This window comes from Amblyomma mixtum, chromosome 3 (assembly GCF_055824585.1).
Source record: "Amblyomma mixtum isolate Tamu chromosome 3, ASM5582458v1, whole genome shotgun sequence".
Taxonomy (NCBI): domain Eukaryota; kingdom Metazoa; phylum Arthropoda; class Arachnida; order Ixodida; family Ixodidae; genus Amblyomma; species Amblyomma mixtum.
In genome coordinates this window covers 338005124-338013197 of record NC_143014.1, presented here as the reverse complement: position 1 = coordinate 338013197, position 8074 = coordinate 338005124, and the positions used below count along the sequence as shown (strand labels likewise).

The 8074-nt window shown below is 45.4% G+C and overlaps 1 pseudogene; it reads right to left on the bottom strand.

Annotated features, from left to right (window-relative positions):
- Positions 1–4165: 4165 nt before the first annotated feature.
- LOC149356093 (uncharacterized) lies at positions 4166–7770 on the bottom strand (annotated as a pseudogene).
- Positions 7771–8074: the final 304 nt, after the last annotated feature.

Sequence of the window (8074 nt, the reverse complement as noted above, 5' to 3'; positions counted from 1 at the left end):
AGTCTTTCACTGCTTTCATCGAAGAACTTTTACGGCGTTTGTTACCTGCGCTGAAGTTACAGCATGTTAATACAAGCATCTTGTGATCAGAGATACCTTCTTCTATTGTTATTACTTGATTTAATGATTCTGACAGGAAGGCAAGATCAAGAATTGCGTGGGAGTTTCCTTGCACCCGAGTAGGTTCTTTAACAATTTGTGTCAATGAGAGACTGAACATTATATCTAGGAGCCGCTCACAGCTACGCACTTCTTTATTTCCAATCGTCATTGTATCCCAATCAATTCCCGAAAGGTTGAAATCCCCACTTATCAACAGTTTAGTCCGGTCGTTGACTTTGCTATGTAAGAAGTCATGCATTTGCGTAAGATAATCTTCAGTCTGCCCAGGACGTCTGTATATGGCACCTATTAATATCGAAGATTCGTTAAATCTTAAATTGCACCAAGTACTTTCATGATTAGCTATTCCGGGGTCTTGGTGGAATGTCAGACTTTGTTTAATGGCAATCGCCACCCCGCCTCCCCGGCCATCACGATCTGAACGAAGTAGCGAGTAGGAGGGAGGGATTATTTCATGATCGTCTATACTGGAATGCAACCATGTTTCTGTGATTATGACCACATCGGGGGAATACAACAGCAAAAGTTCTTCTAATTTGTCACTTTTATTGACAATGCTTCTGGCATTAAAGCTTAAAATTGTAAGTTGTGCTGTAGTATTCTTGTGTCAGTCCTGCTCACTTGTATTGCCGTTGACAGTGTTTTGTTTTCGATTCACTAGAATTCGCTTGTTTTCTGTGTTGTCCCACACATACATATCATCATTAACCTTCAGTTTGTTAAACACTAGGGCTACCTTATCGCCTTTCGAGCGCTCGATTTTAGATGATTCCCACAACTTTCGACGCGTTTCTCGGACACTTGCCGAGAAATCCTCTGATATCGATATGGCACTGTCTTTCAACTTGAAGCAATTGCGCAATACTTCCATCTTTTCGGCAAAATCGTAAAATCGCAGGATAACTGGTCGTTCACGACGGGCATTTTTAGAACCAATTCGGTGAATTCGTTCTACAGAACGGACCTCGATGCCCAGAGTGTCTTTAAATGTCTCTTCTATGACTGCTTGTTCCAGTGCTGCTCTGTCTTCTTTAGCGCCTTTCTTTAAACCGAAGATGACCAAGTTATTCCTTCGACTACGATTCTCTAGATCGTCGATTTTCCTGTTTACATGTGTGAATTCTTTTTCCATGTCGCTGACTGCTTTCACGCATTCTTTTACCCTTTCATGGTCTTCCCTCAATGTGGCGAGTGATGCTTCCATTTCGGTCAGCCTACGCTCCACACATTGCAAGCCATTTTGTAAAGTAATTTGTGACGCCCTAATCTCTGACACCATAGCGTGTATCTCATCCAATTTATCCGGACCGGGGTTCTCCTCTACGTCACCGCTGAGCTTCAGCAACAATTTGGCTACACAGAGCATTTCACAGCAACAGCACAACAAGCACTGCGGGCTCGGCAGCACAACAAGACCAACGCAATTGCTCTTTACAGATTTGACATTGGACCATTTGTCACTAACCTGAAGAACGAAGAGCACACAGTTTAGCATTGTGCGCCGATCGGTGCCGCCGAGCCCACTGAGTCGTCCGCTGTGCTGGCTCTTTCTTTTAAAGGCTTCCCACGAAGTCCCGGATGACGCAGGTGTCCCGGATGTCGCACCGAAATCGTGATCCAGCCGGGGGATATCGTCCACGTGCTTCTGCGTTGTCGGCTTTAGTGCCAGCATGATGACCGGGCGGAACATTGCAGCGTGTCCTGATGAAGTTGGCAAAGTGCATCGGCCCGAGGGTGGTGGAAAGATGCCATCGCCGGGTGAGCCTACCGCCAGGAATACCTGAAGAACGAAGAGTTGTTTGGGAGCTGCTCTTGCACTCAGAACAGCTCAATGTTCTCGGCAGCAATACGTGCCTTGTCGGCCCCGATTTCTTCATCAGACTAGCAAATATCAACGAAAGATGTTTACTGTATTTTCCTGCGCATACTGTGTTTGCCAGGGAAATAGAAAGTAATTTAAAATTAATAAGCTTGTTTGTTACATCGCGAGATTTTTGAAAAGATAGCGTAAACGTTTTCATTTAAATACACGCACCTTCCGTAATGTCATCACACTGTCTGCCCACCTTCTGCGGGTGGTTCATATAATTTTAACCAAGCAATAAAATAAAGCGGCGTATCGGTGCTCGGTGAGACCAACGATATATTGTTTCCCGTCCCGCGGCGCTCCTCCGAATTTTTTTTTTATCTGCTGAATATATTGATTAGATAAGATTATTATGCAAAATTTTTAATTGTCGCTTTGGGTCACGGCCATCTGGTGAAGTTGCAAAGGGCGTACAAAATAAGCGATCCAGTTTTTTGTAACCACATATATCCTACAGGGTCCTTTTTTTTTCGGCATCCAAAGAAAGCAGCGAAGTAGAAAAAAAAGAAAACGTTTGTGCGCTGTTGTGCTAACCCAATATAGGGCTGCCAAATGTGTTCTGAAAGCTGCCTGTTCATCGTCTAGAAGCTAGAAGCCTTGCTGCTCAGAGCTTTGTCTTACAAATGCCTCAGCGTTGAAGACTAAGCCTTCAAAAGCTGCCGCCTCAAACTCTTCAAGGACTAAGCCTAAGGAAAGTGCGTCTGGCTTGAAGACTAAGCATTCAAAACCTGTCGCCTCCAACCCTCTTAGGACTAAGACTAAGCAAAGTGTGTAAACCATGAAGGCTAAGCGTTCAAGGCTATCGCCTCCAACCATTCAAGGACTAAGACTATGCAAAGTGCGTCTGGCTTGTAGGCTAATCCTTCAAAAGCTGTCGCCTCAAACTCTTCAACGACTAAGACTAAAGAAAGTGTGTCAGCCTTGAGGGCTAAGCCTTCAGAAGCTGTCGCCTCCAACCCTTCAAGGACTAAGACTAAGCAAAGTGCGTCTGGCTTGAAGGCTAAGCGTTGAAAACCAGTCGCCTCCAACCAACGTTTTTAGATTAGGTCAGTTGGGGAAGAGCGCGCGCTCGCCATGTAGACGGAGCGGGCCCCTTCCGTATCCCGCTCAGCGGCGGCGCTGCGGTCGCGTTAGGATTGCTGCTTCTGGGTTCGTCTGCTATTTCTCCGAGCAATCCGTGCTGAACGGCAGATGCAATCAGCTTTCGCATCAATGCAAAGGCCTTAAAGCAGCTCAGAACAGCTGGTTTAACGATAGTTACACACCGAAATAAAATAAAAGCCGTGGTTGTAGTCTCGGGAAAAAAATGGTTAAACTAGGCAATCGGCATGAGCCGGCTGACGGACGTCGGCGGCTGCTTCGCGCTGACGCTCCGGCGCGGCCCTCTTAACACGAACCATATTCCGAGACGGTTTTGCGTTGTCGCTTCCAATAGGGCTAGTCTATACCTCAGTCGGGTATATTTCGACACACGGCTGCGCTTTTCAAGCAGGCGTGCCCATGGTCACTCTAAGTGCATGTTTAGGCCGGCTCATAAATTGAGTGCAAGAATGTATTTACAAAACGACTAACTACAACGTGAAAAATGTATCCTTAATCACCTTTCAGAGTTGCAACTGCCCTTTTTATGCGATTAGGCTCCGCGATGATACCTTGCTTCCGATCGGTAAATTCGTCTCACTTCTGGGATGTCTAACTTTACCCTTAATGTCCTTAACAGCTGGGAAGAGGTTTGTAAGGATGGAAGAGAAATAAGCTCAAGGTTAAGTGAAATGCAAGGAGCACAGTTCAATACAAATCAATCAATCAATCAATCAATCAATCAATCAATCTTTATTTTGCATTTTTAGTACAAATAAAAACGCAGGGAGTGGGGACAAAAAGCTGCTCTGAGGCAAGCTTGACTGGATCCCCACCCCCTTTACATGGCAGTTTGTGCAGCAGTTATGCATGAAATGTTGAATGTTTAAAAGAGAACAATTCACAGCACATGCGATTTTCGCGCAGGAAATGAATAATGTTACAAATGCAGTCTTGTTACAATATAAAAAAAATACAACAAAAATGCAACAAACACTCGCGTGAAAAATATAGTCAAAGCATCTTCTTCTATAATCTTTATTTGGTGCATGTCTTTAAGCACTATGGATTCATTTATTTGCCCATGAAGCCAGTCTACATCAACTTCACCTTCTTTCTGACCGAGGCATTTGTGCCACAAGCAGTTAACTGTTTGCAAGCATCCTTTGCTGCAAAGTGCATTCTCAAGACTATGTAGTACTTCAGAAGTTCTGCTGTCAGAGTGTCCCTGTGGGTACAGCACCCAACTCCTAGCACACCAGAGCCTTTGAGTAAACCCAGAATTTCCCAGAAGGTGTCTACACAGAGGCTGTTTTCTTGCAGGAGAGCGGAGATCTTGCTTTCAATGCTTCTAAACATGTTGAATAGCTCCCACGAGGGATATTTAAGGCAGCCTTCCTTGAATTCTCATTCCAGAGTTAAAAAAGCTTCTGGGCACTGCGTATGTGATGACTGAATTTTGCTGATGCAGGCAGCACACTTCTCGTGCTTCAAAAAGGAGTGCACAAGATAACCACATAAGTAGTACACAACACAGGCCTGTGCATCAGGCATGCTGTATCCATGATCTGGAGCAGTGCTTCCCTTAGCCGGAACATCCTTTGAAGGACTGCAGAGCTTGGAAAGTTTTAACGTGATCACATTTTGGAGTTCTTCATGCGTTGCCAGGCGTTCTTTCTTTCCTGCCTTCATGGTTTCTTGAACAGCAGCAAGCACGAGTGTTGGCTCTGCCGCAACATTGCCAGTGATGCAAGTCTTTATGGGCGTGTACAGGCTTAGAAGTCTGTATATGTGCGAGAAGCTCACGATGGTTGGGTGGTCTTCATCCCCTCCAAAGCTTCTAGTGACTCCAAAAAATCTCTGAAAGTCAGAGAAAATATTAAGTGAAGTCTGCTTCGCCAGAAAATTTACAAACATTTGCACCTCTGTAATAGCAGATATGTAACGTTGCATAAATTTTCCAGATTTCTTACCTCCAAGGGGTCCTGGTTCAGTTTTACAGTCAGAACATATTGCGCTCCTTGGGAAAGCAGGTCGGTGATCAGGTCTAGGACAGATGCCAGAGTCACTCGGAGAGACTCCATGGTCACTTGTGACGCAAACATGACAGTTCCTTTCCTGATGTTGTTCTCCTCAGTTGCATTTACGAGCCCGAGGAATTCTTTTATGACCTTAAAAACAAACCGGCATGTAACATTCATTAGTATATTCAAAAAAAGTTACATTCCATTAGGCTAATTTTTACATACCTCAATTTCTTTCGATGAGCTTCGGATCCCAAACCGTGGCAGCTTCACATTTAGGGCATCAAAGAGATTGTTCACCAATGATGTGAACTGAGCTGTTCCATCACAATTTTCCAGACCGGGCTGTTGAAGTCTTTTGTACACTTTTAGGCCGATTGCAGTGCTACGGCTGAAAAGCTGTAGAGTACGAAGTTCCGACAGGTTAAGCACATGCATGGAAGAATTTGGACCAACTGCAAACAATATTTGTATGCACCAACCTGCACAGCCAGTCTCACATTCATTTTCCTCAAATTGTCAGGGTTCACATGCTCCTTTGTCAGTTTCGGTACCACACGAAGCTGCTGTTTGCTCTCGACTTCCTGCAGTACACGGTAATGATCGAAGTTGACCTTGTGTTCACCAATCTGTAAGTAAAAATATATAGAAAATATTAGTTGAGAGTAGAAGCAAATACCTTAGGTGTGCAGGAAAACCTTAGTTCAAGCTAACCCAAGAACAGTTTATACTCACCATGCCGTATTTGTGGCGAAGGAGATGGTTCCTCACACATTTAATGATATGAGGCACATCACAAAGGAAGTACAGCCACTTGTCGGGATCGCATGGGTGCTCAGTTTTGTGCTTGGGTGCATGAAAGTTGCCTGTGATGCCGAATGTTGACCACATGGCCTTGTTTGTGCTTGCTCCATCACTGATAACTGCTACTACTGTGGCCTTTTGTTTATGAAGCTGTATGATGGCTTCTAAAACTATCCTTGCCAGGACTCTCCCAGGAGCAGCACTTTTTGTTGCAAAGCTGGCGATTGGTTGCACCCACGAATGAAAGAGCGGCACAAACATAAGAACAAGTGCATGATCTGCCACTGCAGTTGACTGCTCGTCATCGCCATAATCAACAAACCCATCAACCTTATAGGTTTGTTTGTTAAATGCGACAGTTCGGCGCACTTTCATTTCATCTAGAATGAGCGTTCCATTGCACCTGGCTCCTTCTTCTCGTTGCATAAATGCACCAATGCTGGCAAGTGAAACCTTATTAAAGCCAAACTCGCAAGGCATTCCTTTGATAATTTGTTTCAGCCGTGAAGAAGTAGGCAATGGCAATAGGTTCATCTTCGACATCAGCCTATAAGCAGCAGGACTCGAGATCTTTAGGAGGAGGCAAGTCATCAACCATTCGGATTCGTAGCGCTTTCCTCTGGCTGACTTTGCTGTGGAAGTTTTCAATGCTGAACGAAGAGCGAGCTGTTGTGCATGAGGAAACCCTCTACAACTTTGTCAATTTCACTGCTTGAAACTTTGTTAAGCTGCATCTTCATTGCACGAATTTCTTTCTTCGCTTTTTGCCGGAAAATAGTGGCTCTAATAATTTTCTTCCTTAAGTTTCTTGCTTTTGAGCAAAATCTTTGTTCAGGTTTGGTCCAATCCTTTCCTTTCAATGCTCGGTTTCGCTTCTCTCGAGCACAGAGATTCTTCCTTGTGCTTTTGCATGGTGGGCACAAGCTTTGCTGAGAGAGCCCAAAGCACTTTGTGTTCCTCCACACGTTGTGGCTTTTGAGAGCAGTTGTTGCGGCCGCAATTCACGGAAATAAACTACAATGGCAACCCGTGCACACATTTAAGTTGTCAACATAGTTCAGAAAGGACGACACTTTTTTCAAGCTCGAGAGCTGCAGTTGATTTCCCGAACCGCACTCGGTATATACACACGGAGGAACAAGCTTTCCCCTTGAGCTCACAGCAACAGTGAAGTCTTTCTTCACAACTACAGCCCTGTCAATAGTAACAATACCGTTGCTTGCAGCAATTTTGAAGAAAATTACTTCCTCGGTCACGAGCTCCACATTCCAGGACTCAAACTTTGAGCGCCCTTGGAATGCAGGAATCCAAGTTGTTTCATCTGACTCCAGTTCTGCTTCGGAAGGGGTCCCAGTTTCATCGGGAACGACATTTTCGCAGTTTACGTAGCACGCATTATTACTTTCCGACAAGGGAACATCGTGATTCACTGTATCTCTTCGTTTCGGGGGTTTCCTTCCCGGCTTCGATGCCTTTGGCTTTGAGAGGTGCACAGGAATATTTGGAAAAATTCGTGGCACCGCACCTGGCTTAAGAGTCCACCGTCCTCGTGGAATTCGAACAGTGCTACCGTTAACGGTGTGCTCGTAGCAAGTGATCAGGTCCTCCGGCTCAAAATGTACATCGCAAATGTACGTCTTTGTTGTCACCTTGAAGGCTTTTCGCGGAATGGCAGCTGCCCACGCCCTGAGCACTTCGGGGTCATTCGGAGGTTTGAAGAAGTGGCGCAGACCGCACGTTTTTTCTTCCGAAGCATATCCACTTCGGCAGCCCGGCGCGCTGCACGTCGGCATGTTGATAACGCGTCAAGCTTGGAGTACAACACAACGGCACACGATCATCATGTCACATTCCTAGAAAGAAACACAGAAAGACACAGTGCGAGTGAAGTAACTGTTTTGAGCGCGCACCAGCGATCGACACCGAAAAAATGCACAGCAAACAAAGCCCCGAACTCGGCTGGCACGGCTGCAGCGGGCACGTCGGCACGTCGGCATGTTGATAACGCGTCAAGCTTGGAGTACAACACAACGGCACACGATCATCATGTCACATTCCTAGAAACAAACACAGAAAGACACAGTGCGAGTGAAGTAACTGTTTTGAGCGCGCACCAGCGATCGACACCGAAAAAATGCACAGCAAACAAAGCACCGAACTCGGCTGGCACTGCTGC